Here is a 23635-nt window from a genome sequence, read left to right as displayed (position 1 = left end):
TTCTGGGCTGAATAGGGTGCAGGGTACAAAAAGGCAGGATTTTTGCTTCAAGCTGTTGGATCGTACCATAGTACGTAGAGCACTGGACCTGAACACAATAAGACCTGAGTTCATCATCTGGTGTCAAACAATTGCTAACTGTGTGATTCTGAGCACATCATTTAATCATTTTTGCCTCAGTTTCCACCTCTGTAAAATGGGAGTAATGATCTCATGTACCCAGGATTGTTTGAGGATAAAATGAGATGGTATCTCTAAAATATAAACCTTAAAGCACTATATAAATACTTGCTTTTGTTGTTGTTGTTATGTCATGTTATAGCATGCTTTTTAAGAATTTATTTTAAATCATTGTGATTTGTATATAAACCTTAGTGAAATGTTACTGTGGTTTAATATATAATTATTATATTTATAATTATATAATATATAATGTTTATTGGTTTCTGGATTTATTTAATAAACCTTTGTATTTTTTAAAATGTCATTAAAATAAGAATTTACTTAGAGTACAAATCAATCAATAAATAAATAAGTGGTTACTATGTGCCAGAAACTGTGCTAAAAAGTAGAAATACCCAAAAAAGAAAAAAGAATATCCCTACCCTCAAAGAGTTTCCATCCTAACAGGAGAAATAATAAATGTAATGGATAAATGGGAAATAATTAAGAAGAAAGGCACCAGAATTAAGAGGAAGCTTTACTGTAGAATGAGATTTTAGTTGGACTTAAAGATATCACCAGTACTATGAACTTATGAGTTATCAAAGGGTTCAAGACAAAACTCATATTACAAGTGATGGTATTCATAAACCTTAGAAGGTTATAGCAGAGACAAAACAGTCAGATTTATGGACTAGGAATGCTGGCTAGGACTTTAGAAGTCACCTAATCCAAATCCTTCATTTTACAGCTGAAGAAACTAAGGTACAGAAATTATTTGTACAAGGTCAGACAACTAATTAATGGCAGAGATTAGAGATGTATTTCCACTTTTCCAATACTCAAGTCAATGTGTTTTCCACTAAACTGTGTTACCTTCAAATCTACCTACTTTTATTAACTATTTGGAATAAATGTCATACAGGGCAAAGAACGTGTGTGTGTGTGTGTGTGTGTGTGTGTGTGTGTGTGTATGTGTGTATGAAACTATAAGAAACAATCAGCAGAATGATTTCAGAAAGGCCTGGAGACACATGAACTAATGTTAAGTGAAGTGAATAGAACTGAGAATGTTGTACATAGCAACAACAAGATTATACAATGACTCTTTTCAACAACTGAGTGCTTTAGGTCAGTTCCAATGGTCTTCTGATAGAGAGAGTCATCTGCACCCAGAGAGAATTTGGCAACTGAATGTTGATCACAACATAGTATTTTCACTTTTTTGTTGTTATTTGCTTGCATTTTGTTTTCTTTCTCAGTTTTTCCTTTCAGATCTAATTTTTCCTATGCAGCATGATAATTGGGGAAATATGTATAAAAGAATTGCACATGTTTAACATATATTGGATTACTTGCTATCTAGGGAAGGGGGGAGGAGGAAGGAAGGGAGAAAAAAATTCAGAACACAAGGTTTTGCAAGGATGAATATTGAAAACTTTGTATATGCTTTGAAAATAGTTTTAAAAAACAAAAAGAAAAAAAGAACTTGGGTTTGACTCTTAGCTCAATGGGAAACTTTGGGAAAGTCATTTTCCCTTATTTTAACCCTTTTTAACCCTTTATTTCCTCGATTTGTAGAAAGGGAATAATATTATTTGCACTGACTATCTAACAAGATAAAATGAGATTTGTTTGAGAGACATCCAGCTGCAGAAGGAAAGAATAGATTCTAAACTAAACTTTATCTATTTGATGGTATTTCTTTGGACTTGGCTTTGGAGGTCTCTGGGAGGAGGAAGCTGAAAGAAAAGAGTCTGCTCTCCATTTGATACTATGTGGAAAGAAGAACCAAGTCAAGATCAAGCCACATCTACTTCCTATTCTTCCACTTCTTCCAGGACTCAGATGAGATGCAATTGCTACCAACCCCTTTCTCCTACTTGCTTAGTTAAAAAAAAGGAAGAGGCAGAAGAACACTCAGAGGTAATACTTCCAGCTGCAGCCAAAATCCATATTTTTCAGCAACCCAAACTAGGGTTTAAGCTGATTCTTTTGTCATTGATCATTGCACCAAATATAATACAGATGGTACTGATTGAGGATTCCAAGAACTTGAGGCATCAAAGCAGCGACTCCAAGTAGGTCCACCTCAGGATGGCTTTTGGGTCATCCAATAATCATGCAAAGAAATTCTTTTTTCCCCTTTTTTATTGTATTCTTTTTCTTCTGGTTATACATGTACATTAATTTTAATAAACATTTCTTTAATACATATTTCTGTATTCTTTAATACACATTTCATTTTCAGAGAGAAAAATCAGAACAAAAGGGGAAAACTAAGAGAGAGAAAAAAAACAGAAGAAGAAAAAATATATAGCATGTGTTGATTTACATTCCGTCTTCATAGTACAGATGGCATTTTCCACCCAAAGTTTATTGGAATTACCTTGGATCACTGAACCACTGAGAAGAACCAAATCTTTCATAGTTGATCATTATACAAACTTGAAGTTACTATGTACTCTGTATTACTGGTTCTACTTGTTTCCCTTGGCATCAATTCATGTAAATCCTTCCAGGTCTTTCTAAAAGCATCTTGTTCATCATTTTTTGTAGAACAACAATATTTTATTACTTATTCAGCTATTCCCCAATTGATGGCCATCTACTCATTTTCTGATTCTTTCAAGCAAAGAAATTCAAAGCAGAAGCAGCAGCTTGAGACGCAGTCTTAAGCTCACCTCCTGTTGAGAGAGGGAGAACTTGATATGATATTGGGGACAGGTCCTGACCTCCCACCTCCAGAGAAAAGCACAAATAGTAAAGATTTACTGGTCTACAGTAAAGACGAGAGTATAGGGCAAAAGGACAAGTCACTGCCTTTAAAGGACATTGGATCATTGCATCTTCCTACTCAGTGAGCAGAGAAGACTAATTCATCATTTCAAAAGATTTTCAGGGCTAAGTCACATGGACACTACAACTCTTCAGAGATTTACATGAACTGATGCTAAGTGAAGTGAGCAAAATAAGAATACTGTATATAGCAACAAGATTATGCAATGATCAATTCTAATGAATGTGGCTCTTTTCAACAATGAGAGATTCAGGCCAATTCCAATGGTAAAAAAATTCCAAAAATTCCAAAAAAAAAAAAAAAAAAAAGGGAAAAAAATGTAATGGAGAGAGCCATCTGCAACCAGAGAGAGAACTATCAGGACTGCATGTGAATCACAACATAGTATTTTCACTATTTTTTTTGTTGTTTGCTTGCTTTTTGTTTTTTCTCATTTTTTTTCCTTTTGATCTGATTTTTCTTGTGCTACATGATAAATGTGGAAATATGTATAGAAGAATTGCACATGTTTAACTTATATTGGATTACTTATTGTCTAGGGGAGGAAAGTGGGAGGCGGGAAGTAGAAAAATTTGAAATACAAAGTTTTGCAAGAGTGAATGTTGAAAACTACCTGCATGCATTTTGAAAATAAAAAGCTACTATTATTTAAAATAAAAAAAAATAAAACTCTTCAGAGAGTACATACTCATAGATGCAATCCCTGCTACACAAAATAAATCAGGATTGGGAATGAGAGGTAGCTTTTCAGATCCTTTGGGCTTTTTATTCCCATGCAGGCTATTGTAATTGACCAGAATGCAGTTCTCTATTGGGGAGAACCTGTCAATAGATATATTTGTTGAGTATTTATATCCAGTCAGACAATAAACATCTATTAAGTGCTTATTATAATCCAGACATCATGCTGGACTTAGAAAGGAAGGCAAAAGATGATGCTTTATTCCATAAGTTCACAATCTAAAATAAATAAAATTTTAAATTTTAATTTTAAAAAATTATAAAAATTGAAATTTTAAAAATCTAATGAAAAAAAACACATAAAAAGAACTCAATAAGGGGAGATGGTGTGAAGCTAGCGAATGCTGTACAGACATTCAGAAGAATGCATCCAGTTGGAAGTGAAAAGAGAGCTGAATTGGGTACCCTATTTAGATGGAGGATTCCTTTGCTCTTTATTCTTTGCTCTCTCCAATACAAGAAAGGGAAGAGATTGAGTAGGGAGTTATAGATGAGATGTGAATTTCAGGACTGATGTAATCTTAAAGAAAGATGAGGTTCTTAGGAGGCATGATGAAGTGCAAATAAGTGTAGCAGCCAGATGGGAAATGGTAGATTCAATACAGGGTTATTTTCTTTTTTAATTATCTACCTTTTTATTTAACCTCTTCATATCTTATCATTGAACTGTGAATGAGTATGCACCCTACCTGAAGCAAATATTAATCCTGTATCATGAACTGCCTGCTGACAGTCTCTTCCTGCATGAGCTGTGACTGACTTGCAATATCCAAAACCAAACTTATCCCTCAACCCCCTTACCTGACCCTCCTTGGTTAAAAAACAAAACAAAACAAAACAATATATTTGTATTGAGTTCACCATTATCTTCCCAACTACCCAGGTTCATAATTTTAACATCAATCTAGATTATCTCTCTTATTTCCCAAATCCAATCAGTTTCCACAGTCTGCCCATTTTTCCTCCATAGCTTCTCATTCATCCATTTCTTTTTGTTTGCTCATATTGTCACCAACATACTTCAGTTCTCCATCATTCCTTGAAGTAATTGATAATGTAGTAGATACAGCATTGGGTCTGGAATCAGGAAGACCTGACTAGATTCTTACTAGCCTCATACACTTACTAGCTATGTGATCATAGTAAGTCATTTCTATTACCTTAAAAAAATAGAGGTGATAGGGGGCAGCTAGGTGATTCAGTGGATAGAGCACCAGCCCTGAAGTCAGGAGGACCCGAGTTCAAATGTGACCTCAGACACTTAACACTTCCCAGTTTGTAACCCTGGGCAAGCCTCAGGAAAGAACGAAAAGAAGGAAGGAAAGAAGGAAGGAAGGAAGGAAGGAAGGAAGGAAGGAAGGAAGGAAGGAAGGAAGGAAGGAAGGAAGGAAGGAAGGAAGGAAAGAAGGAAAGAAGGAAAGAAGGAAGAAACAAAAATGGAAGTGAAGAAAGGAAGAAAGAAAAATAGAGATGATAATATTATCTACCAACCAGTGCTATTATATGAATTAAATTAAATAATATTTGTAAAAAAGTGCATTGAACAGTGCTTAGTACATAGCTACTGTTTGTCCTTCGTGTTCTTGAAGAGGACCAGGGACATCATAAGAGTAATTTCTTGACTTGCATATAAACTCACTTAAATCAAGTGAGCCAGAACTACACAAAGTCAAAAACTTCACTCTCTCCTCTAGTCATCAAAGTTCGATGGCAGAACAAAAATCCAGATGATTGGTGATGGCTAGGGATGCATCACCTGCTTCAGCTACATTCATTGGCACAAATTGTTTTCATCCACCTATTATACCCGGAAAGTCTTCCCGTGCTTGAGGTAGACATATCCCTAACTCACCAATGGGTTTAGCCCATCTGCTGAGATGGTTTAACCAGGGTTGGTCTCTGTGCATGCTACAACTTCCAGGAAACACAAGCGAGAGTTGGGTGAAAGGTGGACACCAAAAATAGAAGAGCAGCCTTGAAAAGGGCTTGGCAAGCCCTCATACCAGAGACCCTAACTCTCCCTGAACACTCTATTTTCCCCACGTACATAATAAATGCCATATAAATGCTTATTCACTCCCCCTTTCCCTTATAGACTACTGCAATAATCTCCTAATTGCCCTCTTTGCCTTCAACCTTTTACCTCTTCAGTCATCCTTTACACAGCTGAGAAGAGGTTTTTGTGAAGTCTTTCTTAAGCATATAGGTCTGGCTATATCATTTCCTGGCTTAAAATTCTCTAATGGCTATATATTTCCTCCTGGAATATACCTTGTAGAATAAGGCTATAATCTGCTTTTCCAGACTTATTTCACATTATTCTTTTTCAAATCATTTTTGTTCTAACCCAAAAAAGTAGCTGTTCTTCGAACTCAACTACAGAGCATTCCCAGATGTTGTCCTCCAAGCAATTGTTGAGAATCTTCTTCTATGTTGCACATCAGATAACAATGACTCCATGGTACTTTACCTTATCACCTCAGAAAAAAGCATTTTCTCATCATTCACTTTGTAAGTCACTGACAAGGACAGATTCTGAAAGAACTGGAAAACATAATTGCTAAATCAGTCATCTCTGAATGATTATGAGGAATAAGAGAAGCATTAATTCAATTCAATTCAATAAACATTTATTAAGCACTTTCTCTGTGCTAGGAACTGTGATAATTCTAGAACTAAGAAGGTCTGGGAAAGGCTTCCTATAAAAGGTGAGATTTTAATTGGGACTTAAAGGAAGCTAGGAGTCAGTAGTCAGAGTGGAGGAGGGAAAATGTTCCAAGCATGGAGGACAGCCAGAGAGAATATTCATAGCCAAGAGAGATGGAGTTCTTGTTCATGAAACAGCCAGAAGTCAATGTCACTAAATCAAAAAATGCATATTGGGGAGTAAGGAAGACTGGAAAAGTAGGAGAGGGTTGACCTATAAAGGGTTTTGAATGCCAAACAAGACATTTTGTATTTGTCAGCAATAGGAAACAACTGCAGTTTATTGAATAGAAGGTGGTGACATGATTGGATCTGTACTTGAGAGGGGAAAAAAAACTCATTTTAATTCTGATTCCTAAGAACCAGCATGGATTCCTCAATAATAGATTATATAGGTTTAATTTCATTATTATTTTTGATAACTAACCTAGTAGAGAAGAATAATACTGTAAACATAAAATGAAATTCAGCAAATCATTTAACCAAGTCCTTCATGCTAACCTTATGAAAAAGATGCAAAAAGTAGGCCAATGATAATTTAATCAGATGGGTTTAGAATTGGCCAATTACTAGATTCACAGAATAATCAATAATGAATTCATACTACCTTGGAAGGAGGTCTCTAATGGAGCACTAAGTAATTTTTCCATGGCACTGTGGTGCTCAAGAGTTTTATTAACAATTTAAATGAAGACATAAATGCCATGTTCATCACATCTATAGATTGCATGATGCTTATAGGGATTTCAGTAACATATAGGACCTAAAAACAACTTTGACAACCTAGAATAATGGCCCTAATCAAACTAATAAAATTTTAACTTTTTTTTTTAATTGGACCTACAATTTCACCAGTTATCAAGAATTCCTGGGTGAGGAAATTTCCTTTACCAATTCAAATAAAAACCTGTTCTGCAATAAATTGCAAACTATAAAAGTCTAAGAGAGTTGCCTGGGGCCCTGAAGAAATAAGCTCAGAGTATTAAGCCTAGGATTTAGGGAACTCTTACCCAGATCTTTCTGACATCAAATTCAGCACTCCATCCATTGTCAACTAGCTGCTTATCAATAAGAATAAAATAAAAATAAAACATTTTAATCTAAAGTCAATAGAAAATCACTAATGATTATTGAGTAAAGGGCCATGATCTGACCTGCACCTTAAGAAAATCACTTTGGAAACTGTGTGTAACATTGAGTGAAGAAGGCAAATACCTGAGGCAAGTAGACCAATTAGGAGGCAATGAAGACAGTTCAGATGAGAGTTGATGGGAACCTGAACAAGGATAATGGCCATGGGAATAGAGAGAAGATAAATGCAAAAAATGCCGTAGAAGCAAAAATAACAAAACTTGGCAACTGATTAGAAATGTAGGGTGAGTAAGAGAGGGGAGTTGAGGATGACATTAAAGTTTGAATCCTGCAATGATGGTGCCTTCTATAAAAATATTGAAGATCAAAGGATGGGTAGATCTGGGGGAGAAAATAATATAAAAAGGTCTATAATACAAATCACAATCCATCTGTGACTACTTGTCTTGTATGACTCATTCTCTTCTACCCAAAATAAAAATAGGCCATGTGGGCCTTTCACTCATTCTGAGGATGCCCTTTAGGAGGGCTTGCTATAGTTACAAGGTGATTTGGGAATAAGGGGGTAGGTATTCCAAGGGAAGGGAGGTGCAGAATTTTTGCTAATGGCAAGTGAATTAGAAATAATCCCCCCCAATCAGCTGTCACAGAGAGGATGGGATATCACCAACCTTTCAAGCCTCTTGTTGATCATATGACCCTTACAGCCCTTCTATGGCTCCCATTTTGAAGATCATTGACATAGGTAGTAAATATTAAAACCATACTTCAAACCCAAGGTTTTTAACGCCAGTAACCTTTCCACTCTACCATGCTGCTTCTCTAAGGGAACTGAAGATCATACCATCCAAGGATTGGTTAGAGAACTTGAGAGGAAAGATGTGGTAACTATACTCAAGTATCTGAAATGTCATCATGTAAAATAGAGATTATTCTGGTTTGGGGGGTAGGTAGAAGTTGCAGCATAGATTTTTGACTCAATGTTAGGAAAAACTTCCTATTAATTTTGTTGTTCAGTCATTTCAGTCATATCTGATTCTTTGTGACCCCATTTAGGGTTTTCTTGGCAAAGACACTAGAATGGTTTGTCAATTTCTTCTCCAGTTCATTTTAGAGTTGAAGAAACTGAGGCACAGAGTTAAGTGACTTTCCCAAGTCACACAGTATGTAAGTGACTGAGGCCAGATTTGAACTCAAGAAGATCCTGACTCCAGGCCCAAAGCTCTGTCCACTGTGCCACCTAGCTGCCTTCCTAATAATTAGGGTTATTCTAAAATGGAATGAGATACATCAGAAAACCATGGTTTCCTACTAATTTAAGTGTTCAGAAGGAGGATGGATAAATACTTTATAGCAATTGTGAGAGACAAGCTGGTATCCTAAACTCTATGATTCTCTTTTAAATGTTCCTAGAACATTTTGGCCAGATTTTTCTTTGTTCTTATCATTCCCTACATTATATATTTACCTCTTTACATAATATAGCTTCTCTTATAAAATTTAGCTACTTGAAGGAAGCAACTTACATTTTTCATCTTCATATACCCAATGCCACATGTAGCTCTTTATACACAGAAAGTGCTTTATAAACATTTGTTGCATTTGAACATTTTCTGAAGAGTAAAAGAATATAATTGTCTTTCCATATACATGTAGCACCACTACTGAACTAATGTAAACATGGCTGGAAAGATCCATGTAAACAGTCTACTACACATTATAACAAATCCAATTTCATCTAAAAGATACTGGGCTGGGTGCTGAAGATGCATAGAACAAGTAAAACATATAAAACTTCCCTCTGGTTGGTGACTATGACCATGAAGGGGAGTGTCTAAAGGAACTTAGTAATCTTGAGACCATTATCTCTTAGCCAAGACTATAGACCTACATAGTCACTATCTTTGGATCATAGATTTAGAGCTAAAAAGGAATTTAAAGGGTATCTAATCCAATTCTTTCAGTCTACATATAAGAAATATAAGACCCAAAGATCTGGAGATCTCAGAGATCTTAATGGGAACTCTGAGGTCATCAAGTCCAATCTTCTCAATATATGTGCAGCATCCTCTCTGGGTCTACTTCTCCAGCTCTTAATGGTGATGGACAACTATTCTCCTTGAAGAGCAACCTTGAGGGGTTAGGGTTTTTAGTACTCTCAAGCTCTCACTAGTAAGTTCCTCATTATCAATCAACCCTTCCCAAGAATGCCATTAGCTTTTACAATTTCACCTCTGCACAGATTGTTGTCTAAAATCAGGAAATAAAAAAACACAATAGACAATTGGCCAATTGCTCTAAGACCAAAAGAGCGACAAAAAACCTACCCATCGTTCCAGCTTCTTTGGGGAATGATCATGAAGACTTGTCATTTTCCATATAAGAAGTGAGAGGAAAAGTTACAGCATCTTCTTGTCTTCATGTTCTCCATGTGCTATACTCTGCTTCAACTAGATGCACTGCCTTCTAATGGTCCAATCTGTCCAATACTGTCAACTGAAAGGTGGGAGAAAGAAAAAGAGAAAATCTCTTTCCCCACATGAAAAGCAATTCCATCTCAAAGGCTTGTAAGCTTCAAAATTTGGAGACCTCCACCATTCAACTGCTTCCTGCTCTATTGACTTGTTTTTATATGTAATCCAAAGGGTATGACTCGGTCTTCTCCACCAATCACAAAATGATTCCTATACGGAGTCATCTGCCTTTCCACCTATCACCTAGGATTTTACGGCCCTTTAGAAAATAAGGTCTTGCCCAGTGTGATGAAATTATAGAAAAGTTCCTTAATATTTACTGTGTTGATTGATTGAAAAGTACAACCCCACCTTTACATAGAAATAAGAAAACTGAAGTCCATGAAGGTAAATGCTTTACTCATAATAAATAATGAAGAGAATTGGGATTAGAAACTAGGACCTCCAACTAAAAACCCTAATATTCTTTCTACCATTAGAAGTAGTACAGTTCATTGAGCATAAAGGTCTCAGCTGCACTATTCTAGGCCTATTACCATATAGAGTTAAACACAGGCTTCTGTCTTTCTCTAAGGCAGAAGTTTTAAAACTTTTTTGTTTTATGGATTCCTTTGGCAGTCTAGTGAAACCTATGGATGCCATTTCATAAAATATAATATGTAGGATTACAAAGGGAGTCAATTATAATGAAATACAGTCATCAAAATATTTTTTAACAACAAATTCACAACCCCTAGGTTAAGAATTGCTGCTCTAAGATAATAAGTTATTCAAAAGTTGTTATTTTCTAAGTTAAATTAATACCCACCACCTCAGCCATACTGCATGTGATGGGTCATAATAAGGAGAAAGGACTTGCAGAAAAGCCTTAAAATGAACACCTTGTAAAACTTTCTTTTTTAGGGTCTGAACTAAAGTCCTCCACTTCCTATTCTTAGCCCTATTCATGCTATGGCTTACAACAATAACTAAAATGGCATGTTATAATAGCTATAATTTTAAAAATCCAGTCCACCCCACTATGAATTATGTGGGCAAGGCAAATCTAGTCACACTAAGCAGACTTCTTCAAAACTCACAGATCTGAATTTGATTAAATCAGAACACATGACTGTTAGACCTGAGCTGAAATTTGCTTATAATAACAGGGTTTGCTGAGCAAATTCATGGTACAAACAAAATTGTGGGATTGGGAATAATTTTGATGTAGTTAAAAGAAGAAGCTATTTTAAAAATATTTTAAGAGCATCCACTCCTATGTAACAAGGCTTCGGTACCTGACCTTTGGGTAGTGGGAAGGCTAAAGTAGTCATTATACATATAAACATTATTTACAAAGGAATCCTAACTTCATGAAAAGGACACAGCAGTGTTTCTATTGGACAACACATCCACTAACTAGAGTTCCTGAATCTGTTTAAAAATATAATATGTTCTCTTTTATTGACAGACAGGGAAACAGCATATCACTTTCAGACAAATATTTTAACTAATAGAGAATCTTTCCATACATATGAATTACAAATTTTCAAAGATTAGAGTACAACAAAATATTAATGGGTAAAACTATGGAATATGATTTAATCTTTTTATTAATCAATTTCTATAATTCAATCTTTTTAAAATTCAGAATTATATAAACAGTTTTAGTTTTAAGTACAGACCTGTCATTTTGATAAGACACAGAACTCCCAATTAGGAAATTTCCTTTTCCAAAGCAAATCAGTAACTATTCTGTAATTTATAGCCCTAGCAAGTTCTCTAGCATTCTTGAAGGTTTAGTGATTTCTCCTTGGTCACATAGCAAATACATTCAAAGGTAGGATTTTTTAAATTTTATTTTATTTTAAATTTTTAATTGAGGATTTTAATGCAGGTCATCTTGATACCAAGATCTGTCTTCTATCCACCATATTGTGACAGTGTGTGTGTATATGTAGTATTATTATAAATATTAATTATAATTTCATAATAATATAGATATAGAGTAATATATTATATATACATACAGTACTTTAAGATTTATAAAACATTTTCCTCCTAACTAGTGAGGTAACTTCTACAAGAATTGTATTAACATATCACAAATAAGGAAACTGAAACTCAAAAAATGTTGTATGTTGTTATATTTGATCAATGAATCAACAATAATTTATTTAGACACCACTGTACACTAATCACTGTAGAGATGGAAATAAAACAACTCCTGCTCTCAAGGAGTTTATATTCTCTCTGTGGAGTTCACCTGTATATTGATAATCAGAGATGGTGCAATGACTGGACCTGAAATGAGGAAGATTCATCTTCCTGAGTTAAAATCCAGCCCAGATATTTTTTAGTTGTGTGCTCTTGGGCAAGAAACTTATTCCTGTTTGCCTCAGTTTCTTCATCCATAAAAATGAGCTGGAGGAGGAAATGGCAAACCACTCCAGCATCTTTGCCGGAAAATCCCAAATAGGGGCACAAAGAATCAAACACAACTGAATCAATTCAACAACTGTGTGACATAATTTTTTTTAGATATCTGATCTAGGATCTGGCCCATCTCATCTCTGAAGAGATAGCAATTTCCAACTCTTTGAAAGCAGGAGAAAAGTCTTATCTGAGCCATCCGTAACCTAGTGGGGAAAGGGTAGCAGGATCCAGAACAGCCATGATTAGGTAAATCTTTTCTTTACTCCACTATATTCAAGATATATATTGGGCTAGAACTACAGCTATGTACCACATTGCAGATACTACTACTGTAGGGGTTATGATGCTTTTAGTGGTTAGACTAAACTCTACTTAACATAGAATCTCTCAAAGGAGGATATTCTTGGCCAGCTTAGCTCCCTCCTACCAAAAGCTAGTTTCATACAAATCTATCTTGGATATTGATTAAGCAAATTTATCCAAATAATAGTAAACAGAAATCAGGGACACTACACAGAATACAACAGAAGAAATAACATGCAAGAGGAGATGAATTCTTTGACTGGGAACAAGAATTTTTTCCTTAGTGCTCAACTAAGGAAACAATAATAACACCAAGAAAGTTCTTAAAAGTTTCTATGGTTGCAAATGGTAGGAATCAAATGACATGTTGAGACTCAGATTTTTCTGAAGGGTATGAAGTTCCAAGGGCTCGTCAGCCATTCAAAAGTTCATGCCTTTTCTTCCTTCCCTCCCTTTTCTTTTGAATTCCCTCTGTTTTCCCCCACCAGTCTCTCCAAATCTCTCCATGTATTTTTGTATCTAAGACTGAGAAGCCTCTCAGTCAATCAGGAGTCACATTTGCCTCCCTCAGAATCCCACAGCTAACCTTCATGAAATTGTTCTGGGCTTGAATATTTCAGATATATAAACAAATATAGAATATATAAAATAAATACAAGGTAATTTTCAGAGGGAAGACCTAGGAGATGGTGGGCTCAGGAAACCTTTCCTTCAGAAGATGGTACTTGAACTCTGTCTTAAAGAAAGTAAAAGATTCTAAGTAGCAGTGGTAAGAAAGGAGAGCATTCCTAGAATGGGAATAACTAGTTCAAAAGTAGAGATGTAAAGAAAGCATCATTTATGAAGAACAACAAAAAGGGCAGCTTGACTGGACTACAGAATGCAAAAAGGAAAGTAATATATAATAAAAAATGGAAAGGCATGTTGGGGCAATGTTGGAAAGGGCTTTTAAAAATACTAGAGAAATTTGTATTTGATCCTGGAGGCCATAGGAAATCACTGTGGTTTATTGAATAAAGGGAGTAATATTCAGAACTGTACTTTAGGGAAAATCACTTTGGCAGCCATGGAGTAGATTACTTGGAGGGGAGAAGTCCTTAAGGCAGGGGGACCAATTAGAAATTGATCTATTTCAATAGTCCATAGCAAGAGCTTATGAGGTAGTACCATGTGAATAAGATGTGAATGCAAAAGATACTGTGGAGATAGAACTGATGAGATTTAGCAACTAAAGGGGGCCAGGTCTAATTCTGAAGTTGCAAATTTGAGAGCCTGTTGCTATTCTCAAGACATATAGTGCAGTTTGGAAGAAAAAAGATAATGAATTCTGCTTGGATATGTTGAATTTGAGATACTTATGGGAACTTCAATTTGAGATGTCCAATAGACAGTTCATGATACAGAACTGTGGAAACAAGACAGATGGACAGATGGGTAGATAAAGACAGAGAAACAGAGTCAAAAATAGATGGAGAGAATGAAAATGCAGGTGCTGAGCTCTGAAAATCACAATCAGAAATGATGATTCTTGGTTATTGGCAAGTTCAAAAAAGAAAATGTGGAGAAAAAAGAGAAATGGGACAAGGACAGAGCCTTGGAGTGTACCCAGCATTACAGGGGGCAAACAGGATATAATGATCTAGCTAAAAAAAAAAAAGGGATCTCCAAAGATTGGTCAGACAAGCATGAGAAGAACCAAGAAAGAAGTTTTATGAAAAACCAAAGGGAAACTATCCAGGCAGATGGGGGAGCCCATAATGTCTGCAGAGAAGTCAAGAAGAATGAGGATTCAGAACAGGTTATCAAAGATGAAAAACAAATTTCTTAATCTCTCTAGGTCTGCATTTACTCATCTGACCAATGAAGGTATTGAACTAGATGATCTCCAAAGGCCCTTGTAGCTCTAAATCTACAATAGTCTTTTGACCACCAGGTGATGCTACTAGAACTTCCTTTGAAAGTCCTGTACTTAACCCTAGCAGGACGCATTTACTTCTTTTGGATGAAAATTCTAGATTTTGTTTTCAACTCTCAATCTTTCTGCTCAGCTTTTCTCTACAGAGAAGGAAGACTTATTGTCAAGGGTGTATGGATTTGTGGACTTACCCAATTTAGCTCTGAGACTTGACCCCAGGTGAACTCTTTTTTGTTTCATTTTTCAACTGGCTGTGTGTCAGTGAGTACTGGGTATAGAACATTAATGGTTTCTCACTGGCTAGTTGTTTGATTGTTATTAACAGAGACACTAAAGGGTCTTCACTGATGTAGAAATATTTAAAAATAAATAACATTGCTCTCTAAGGTAAGACTTAAAAAGCAAATGTGAATGCTTGAGAATTAAGAATTAATTGAAAAATAAAAGTAGCTATAAATCCTGTTTAAAACATCATCTTCAGTTAAGGATTCTTAACCTGGGAATCATCAATTTTTTTTCAAATATTTTGTAATTCAGGAAATTTTTTTTCCTTCACATCTCAATATGTTATTTTGTGTATTTATAATCTCTGTCCCAAAGCTCTTTAGTATGGGAATCTCTCTTTATTGGTGGAAATTAATTTCCTGCCCGGCGTGAGGCACAATTGGTGAGTGGAAAGAGAACTCTCTCACCAGTCAATTCAAGCGTCCCTTTTGAGTCCCTTCAGGACCCTCTGGGACTGGTCAAACTTCAAGTCTTCTTTGAGCATTAAGTTGACTTCCAGCTTCAAGAGAGAAGATGAAAGAAATCAATACTATTTCAAGCTGCTGAAAGAAAAGACTTCAGGAAGACATGAGAGGAACAGGCAGTCTTCATCATATCCCCTTCCCCAATTTGCTACTCTAGGACTTTAGGAGTTTCGAAATCTAGAACTCTCTTGTTTGAACTGAATTATATTGCTCCCAATAAAAGACCTCCTAATTCTGTATTGTCTAGCATATATTCTCTTATATTTATCTTCTAGTTTCTATTTTGCTATGATTTGGATAAATGAGCTTTTTTGCTATTTGCTATGTGTGTTCATTATGGAACCTTTATTGGGTGGGAAAGGTAACAAGTCTCAGAGCTTGGGGTCCCCTTCCCCTCCAGAAATGATAAAGCAATCAGAAGTATAAGGGGAAAAAAAATCTTACCACTGACTCACTGGTGAATACAGGAAAGATTTATTTAACATTCCTGCAAGAATGGGTACCTAGGTTGTTGTTATTGCTGTTTGTCCTTCATGTTCAAAGAGGATGATGACATCAGGGAGGTGATACCATGACATATAAGTGAATTTGATTGAAGTGAGGGAGGGCTGGTTCAGATCACCTGCCTCAGTTTCGCCTCCAGAGCCATCTGGGTCCAGTGGCCTGATATAGATCAAGACAACTGGAGATGGCTCTGGATGTAGTGAGAGACCTTGTCCTTTTTAAGCTGAGGTCTTCAATAGGTCTCAATTTGACTGAGACCTTCCTCATTCAGTGATTCAGACTAGGAAACAATTGAGGCAACAAATCTCCTTTTTCACCTAGCCAAAAAAAAAAAAAAAAAAACTAAATAAATTAATAAATTAATAAATGAATCTGGGAGAAGAAGATCCTAAGGGTTTCTGGCCAAAGCAGAAATGACTGCTATTTAGATTCAAAATGAGTCAACCAAAACCCAAACAAATCCTCCCCAATCTCCATCATTTGGGTGTTATAGAAATTACTGAATGTGAATCTCCAGCCTTTATTACATAGTCAGTTCCTGTCTCCAAGGAGCTTACTTTCATTCTTTTGGCAGATAACTCGTGGAAGGGAAGGGGGGGAAGTCCAGAGAACGCCTGTTCAGATCTAAAAACCTCCGTTCTTAATGACGTTATTTGATGTGTTTGTAGGTCTCAGCCTTCCATTTCTTAGCTTTCAGTGTTCTCATTTAAGTTTCTTTTCTCCAATTCAATTTTTCATAACTCTGTGGAAACTAAATCATCCTAATTCTTGTAGAAGTTAGATGAAATTAGATCATATGACCTAGAAGAACAATCTTTAAAGGAGCAGATAGAGACACTTCTAACTTGGAATCCCCCTCTCTTTGAGGAGAGCAGAGTGATAGCCCCTGACGCTAACCTCCTGCTTCCCTTTGAATGGGGCCGAGAAGATCTCTTATGAAGCCTTGATTCATGAAACTTGCTATTTGACATAAAATCTTTTGAAACTATAGCTGATATTATTTGGAGTTTTGAATTCAGGTATGATTGTCTAGTGGATCATCAAACCAGTAATCCACCATCTGAAAGGAACAAGCCACAAGCTACTCAGAGGAATGTGATCCTGAATTGTTACAGGTGGAGGTTAGTATCTGAGCAAGAGTTGGGAGGACACCTTTGGTCTCTACTTGAGGTGGAATCCTTCTAACTCAGTTTCCCAGTGGTGTTCCTAAGAACCTATCTGATTATTCCTGAATCTGGCTATAAGGTAGAACTGTTTCTGCATACAGTTACCTAAAGTCAAACTTTAGCTAAGGATGCTTTATCTATCATGTATGTGCTCTCAGGCTAGGGCCTGAAGGACCAGTTTTTGGTTATCATCATGTCCTTATTTTTTTCTTCTTATAACAAATTTCTAGAATCAGGAGAAGTGGACAGTAGAAGCTATGAACACAATTCAAATAAGATCTTGCGATTTCCTATCTGAAAATATATGGTCATTAGATCCTAAATAAATAGGTGTAAGCATTTGGTTTAGTCATCTGTCTGTTGCTAAATACATCTATTTCTTTTAGCATTTCTGTTGTGTAGTACCAGAAAAACTGAGGCAAGTAGAGACTGGTTTAATTTTAAGTGGAGCGTTTAATAAGCCAGATGAATATATTCCAAAGCACACTGTCCAGAGAAACTGAGGCACAGAGCTTATATAGTGTTTTAACTAAATGAGTTTGCAAACAGGATACAGAAGCCAAACATGCAATTAGCAGACTGCCTTATCTAACATCTTGCAGCTGTTATCTTTAGGAAAATACTTCAAAGACACAAGCAGGGAAACAGTAGTAAACCTGGTACTAATGAGATGGGGACTGTAACTCAGGCTCTACCAGACCAGGAAAAAAAAAGGTAAGGTCTCTCCTGGTAATTCTAGGGAAGGACAAGCTTGTTAAGATAGGAAAACACAAGTGGAGCCTTGACAAGATAGGAGGCAAGACAGGAAAGCATAACAATGGGGAGGCTTTTACCTTGAAAGTCTTTGATCTTAATTTGGGTAAAAGTTGCTGTCCCACACACCCTCCTGGCAAAAATGAAAATCTCTCTTGGAGAAGGAGTAAGGGGAGAAGAAACTAGAGATGTCTGTTTTGCCTACCTTAAAGCCACACAATGAGAGCCTCCAGTCCTTTTCTTCCAAGTGGGAACTCTGTTCATAGGAATATAATTTTTAGTAACTTATTCTTTGGAAGATATATTATGAGGAACTGATTTTTTGTTGTTGTTTTTTTTTTTCAAAAACTAGTGTCCTGGACATACTCAGGATTTTTTTTTTCTTTCTCTGGACCAGTCCATTGTGTTTTAAAGGTCTTAATTGATCAGCCCAAACTACCTTAGGCTTTTACATTAAAAACATTATTTTGGGAAGACCTCAAGGTTCTACCTGACTGGTCAGGAGATTGATAAGACAAAAAAAAAAAAAAAAAAAGGTTTAAGAATCCCTATATTAAATAGTACAAGGTCAAAAAAATCCTTAAAAGGGTTAAGCTTATCTGAGAGAACAAGGATTTTATAGGTTAGTGGAAAACTCCACATCTAAAAGTATCTGAGTTTCTTATATTATCTATATTTTGTCTGTGAGGTAAAAGCATGTTTCCTCCTTGGAGTGATCATAGAAAGCTGGTACAGCTGAAATCTGAGTCAATTTGCTTCATATACAGCAAGTCCTCCAAGTTGAGGTATAGTGAAGAAAAAGGTGGTCTCAGAGTTAAGTAGACTCATCTTCTTGAATTCAAATACAGCCTCAAGCTGTGTGACTCTGGACAAGTCATTTCATCCTGTTTACCTCAGTTTCTCCAACTGTCAAATGAGCTAGAAAAGGAAATGGAAAACCACTCTCATATCTTTGCCAAGAAAACTGTGAAAGGGATCACAAAGAGTTAGATCTAACTAAAACAGGTGAACAATAACATGATGCTGGTGCTGGTGCGGGTAATGATAATATGTTCTTCATTCCAGCCTTCGTTCCAATGTTGAAGCCTGGGGAGGGGGTGGGTAGTAGAGGTAAATGGATTCTCAGAGCTCATATTCTTCCAGGTTGGACAGTGCTGAAATGATTTTAAGTATCATCCCAGCCACACACTGTGTCTATTGTCTAAAGACATGGAATCATCAACAGTTAAGCCAGACATTTATGCACACATGATGGGCCCAAAACAAAAAAAGCACCAGGTGAAGATAATGGCAATTTTATGTGCCAATATCCATTGCAATCATTGAGGAAACAAAGAAATTCTACAAAGAACTCTAAGACTTTCTACTTAAGTCAGTCTATACTTTGGTACTCAGTAACATTGATTAAAAAATAAATAAAGGGGAAAATCTGTGAAGAATATATTAGAAAATATGTCTCAAGATTAAGAAATAAAAAAGAACAAAGGCTTAGAGCAGGGGTCTTTTCTATGTAATGGGGCCCTTTGCAATCTGGTAAAGTTTAGGGATCCATTCTCAGTTTATATTTTGCTTTGGGGTTAGTTTTTTTTCTTCTGACAACTTATAATTGAAGGAAATGCTAAATTTCAAATAGAGGTGGGTGAAAATAAAGGCATAAATTTCCAAGCCAAATTAATGGGCACCCCCAAATCTAGCAAACAGACCACTTGGGAATCCATAGAGTTCAATTTAAGAACCCCTGGCCTTGAGCTATGCAGAAGTTTCATGTCTATATATCACGAATACTTTCTTCAAGAAGAAAGCCTGAAGATGCTTGATATGGTGAGCACTGAATAACCTCATAAAAACAATGAAATTGATGATAATCTTAACAGATTAAGATTAATCTGTTGTGGATGTAGGTATTATTTCAGAATCAGCTATCTATGGAGAGTAAGAGCATCTCTCAGAGTGAAGATGAAAATCAATATTATATTAAAAGAAAAGATAAAGCTGAGATTTGGCACACAATTAAAATAACTCTGATTTGATATATATTTGATATGGACCAGAACCAAAGTTCTGAGTTTATTCAGATTAGGATCAATCTTGGCACCTTCTCACACAAATCTCTTTATTTAATTCATTACTTCTCCCCACTGACACAAGACATCCCCAGAGAATATAAAAAATTGGCTTTTGTTTTTTATGCCTGTCCAGTATTACCATTAGGTGTATAAAAATTCAATTCGTATCTAGGTCTCTACAGAAAAGGAAAAAGGCTCCTTAGTTCCTATGCAACCACTCATACTGACAAAGAAAAATATAAAGTAGACTAGCTTTATTTTATTCAATAAACAACAGGACAGAAAACTAGTAGCATCCAAATCTTTAAACAGTCAAAATAATTGCCCTTCCCTTTCATATTAGTCTTCATCTCTTCTGAACACATGGTCCTCTATATTTATGGTTTTTATTTATTTTATAGTTTTGATTTACAAAACATTTTCTCATTTAATCCTTACAATCCCACTGTGAAGTTCAGGTATCATACAGGTATTAATATATCCACTCTAAGCCTCAAACATCACAGATCAAAAGCTAAAAGAAACTTAATAGACCTCCCTAATCCAACTTCCTCATTTCTTATTTTTCCGAGAATGAATTTGAGGCCCAGAAAAGTTAGATGACGTGACTAATGTCCCACACATAATAAGTAGTAAAAGTAGTATTTGATTCATTGACATTTCAGCTAACAAATGCTAGAAGTATGGGAAGTCAAGCCCCTACTGATTTCAAGGTAAACATTCTTCCTACCACACCAAGGTAAGCATTCTTCCTACCACACCAAAGTCTCCAAGAATTTACCTCCATCTCCAGAAACACATATTTGTTTCCTTGCTACTGAGCACAAACTCAGATTGAAATTTTAGTTGGGATAATTTAGGGTCATAGTAAGAACTTAATTGGACCATATGAGGTTAGAAGACATGATTGGTACTATCACATTGGAACACAACCTTTCTGAGGCTATTTCTATAGTCCTATGGTCAATGAGGAATTTGATGGTGTATTTGACATTTTAGGTTTAACCCACTCCGTCATTCACTTTTTGAGTGACTTTGGGATAATCAGTTAACATTTGGGGGATCCATTCTCCCTTGTAAAATGTGGTTGAACTATATAACCTCTTCTGTCCTTTCAAGTTCTTCCTCTGATCCTGCAGAATGGAGTTACAAAAAAAAAAAAAAAGTTATAGAATTTTCTCCATTTTCAATATTGATAATTGGATAATATCTAAAATGAGAAGGGACTTTAGATGTTTTGAATGGCTTAGGCCTGGAATGTGAAGGCAAATGGTTGAGTGGACTGAAAAGTAAAGCTATAAAGGAAGCTTCCAATCAATAATATTAAATGTCTGTTATGTGCCAGGTACTGTGCTAAGGACTGGGGACACTCAAAAAGAGGCAAAATCCCTGCCCTCAAGGAGCTTACAATCTAATGAGGGAGATAATATGCAAAAAAAAATATAAAAAGTAAACTGTATCAGGATAATAGGAAAATAACTGAAGGAAGGCATTGGATTTAAGAGGGATTGGGGGAAGCTTCCTATAGTTCTTAGAGTCCTCTGTCTAAAACTGGAAAGAAGCCATCTTGCCTAACCAGTTGAATTGGCAGATAAAGAAACTAAGGCTAAGGGAAGTTGCATCCTCCCCATGGTGATCAAGGCAGAATCTGAACCTTGACAGGTCCTCTGGTGATTTTTTTCCCCTTGTACCACACTAGTCAATTAGTTCTTTCTTTTGGCCCCACAACTATACCACACCTGAGAATAATCAAAGTTCACTCCTTGTGGTCAGCCACAAGAGATTTATAATCTTTGAATGGTTTTAATCTCTATCATTTCTCTTTTTTTCCCTTTAAATTCCACTTAGAAGGAAACGTCTCTGTGGGAAAACAAGAGGAAAAGGCAGTTTTAAGACCCCATCAGTTCAGTTCTTACATTTGCTCACAGGCGCAGCGAACAATGTGTCCTCCTGGGATCAGGAAAGGAACAAGCTGCTCTCCACCACTCCCTATTTCATACCCACACCACACCGATATAGACAATCTGAGACTAAAAATCAACCCTAGCATTTACCGCCCAACTGTCAGCCCACCTGAAGTCATTTAGACAGGATTTTAGAGTACCATCCCACTCAGCTACTCCAGAAAGAACATCAGTAGCAGTTTAAGGTTAGATGTTTAGTCCAGAGAAGATTCAGGGGAATACATTAGTTTTATTCAAACATCTGAGAGACTGTCATGCAGCTTAGAGACATACATACATACACACATAGATAGATCCCTTCCACATCACAATTTACCCCATCGTAGTTTGACTATATTACAGGATGGCATAAAAAATTGAATGGGAATTTGGGGAGAGTTTTACAGATGTCACAGATAACACACAAAGGCATTATTATTTTATAGTAAGGTCCTATAAACACTTCTAAAAGAAAAAGAAATTCAGACTTCTTTATACAAAGGGAGGGCCAAAAATTTTTACACAGATTTTCCAGATTATGGGGACACTGTGTCCCTAACTCCTGCAATGTGGAAGGGATAACTATATATGATTACTGAATTTATATATCCTCATTCCATGTCATTGCTGTGACTTTCTCTCTTAGGACTTCAGTTTCTTCACCTGTAAAAGAACAAGATGATCATTAGATAAGGAGTACTTTGGGTCAGGGGAGACTGGATTTTGAATCTCTGCTCTAAAGCTTGCTAGCTAATTGTGTAAACTTGGGGAATAGAGATTACACCACTGAAAAGATTGAGAGATGTTGATGAGAATTAACACTGCATCAGAATTTATTTTCCTTTCCCTTACAGATGAAAAAACCGAGGGAAATGAGAAAGAAGAGAAGGGGAATAATGGCTAAAGATCCAGGAAACTGCCCCATAACTGGCTTGTTACCACAACTAAAGGGACACAGATCCCTCCTTCATGGCTTTGAGACAACAGTATTGTCATCAATCCTTTTGGACTCCTGAGGTTTCACAACTCCTGTGGCACGAAGTAATCAATAACTGCTAGCTCCTCATCTCATCTGTTTGGGCTGTCTGTTCAGAGAAGCCACACTTCTGGGACTTCAGTGAACCCCAATTCAGGGATAAAATACAATGTCTTTCAGCCATGGAACCTCAGGTTTTATCATATATTGCTTCTGTTTCATCCAGCAGCCAAGCCATTACAGCCTTTCTGTTAGCTGGTTTGCAATATTGTCCTGGGAGTAGAGAGGAGTAGTTTTGTATCCTCCTGTGACAGGAGGCATGAAGAGGAAGCAGTTTGATGGAAACAGGTGATGGAGAACCTGCTGCTTATTTTAATCCCTTGCCATTTACCTTATATTCTAGTTTAAGTACATATGTCTTTGCGTACTATAACTTCATGTGCCTTATTCTGGTGAATTGGTGGAAGGAAGGAGAATGACATGGGAAGAGGGAAGAAGAGGTGGAAAGTAAATACAAAATTGGGGATCTTGGCACTATAATAATAAATAAATGCTAGATCCAAATAGATTCTGTAGATCTGAATATAGTAGAGATACTACATGTTTTTAAGTTCATAGGAAGGAAACAAGTATTTATTAGGCACCTACTGTGTGCCAAGCACTTTACAAATATCAGGTCATTTGATCCTCATAAGAACTCTGGGAGGTAACTGCTATTTTTTTTTTTTTTTCAGTTAACTGAGGAAAAAAAAGTTAAGTGACTTACAAGGGTCACACAGCTAAGAAGGATTAGAGACCAAATTTAACATCAGTTCTTCCTGACTCCACGTCTAGCCTTCTATCCAATGAGCCAATCATCTTTGCCGCTGC

This window comes from Antechinus flavipes, chromosome 6, assembly GCF_016432865.1.
Source record: "Antechinus flavipes isolate AdamAnt ecotype Samford, QLD, Australia chromosome 6, AdamAnt_v2, whole genome shotgun sequence".
NCBI classification, from domain to species: domain Eukaryota; kingdom Metazoa; phylum Chordata; class Mammalia; order Dasyuromorphia; family Dasyuridae; genus Antechinus; species Antechinus flavipes.
Note: the sequence above shows the minus strand (reverse complement) of the source record.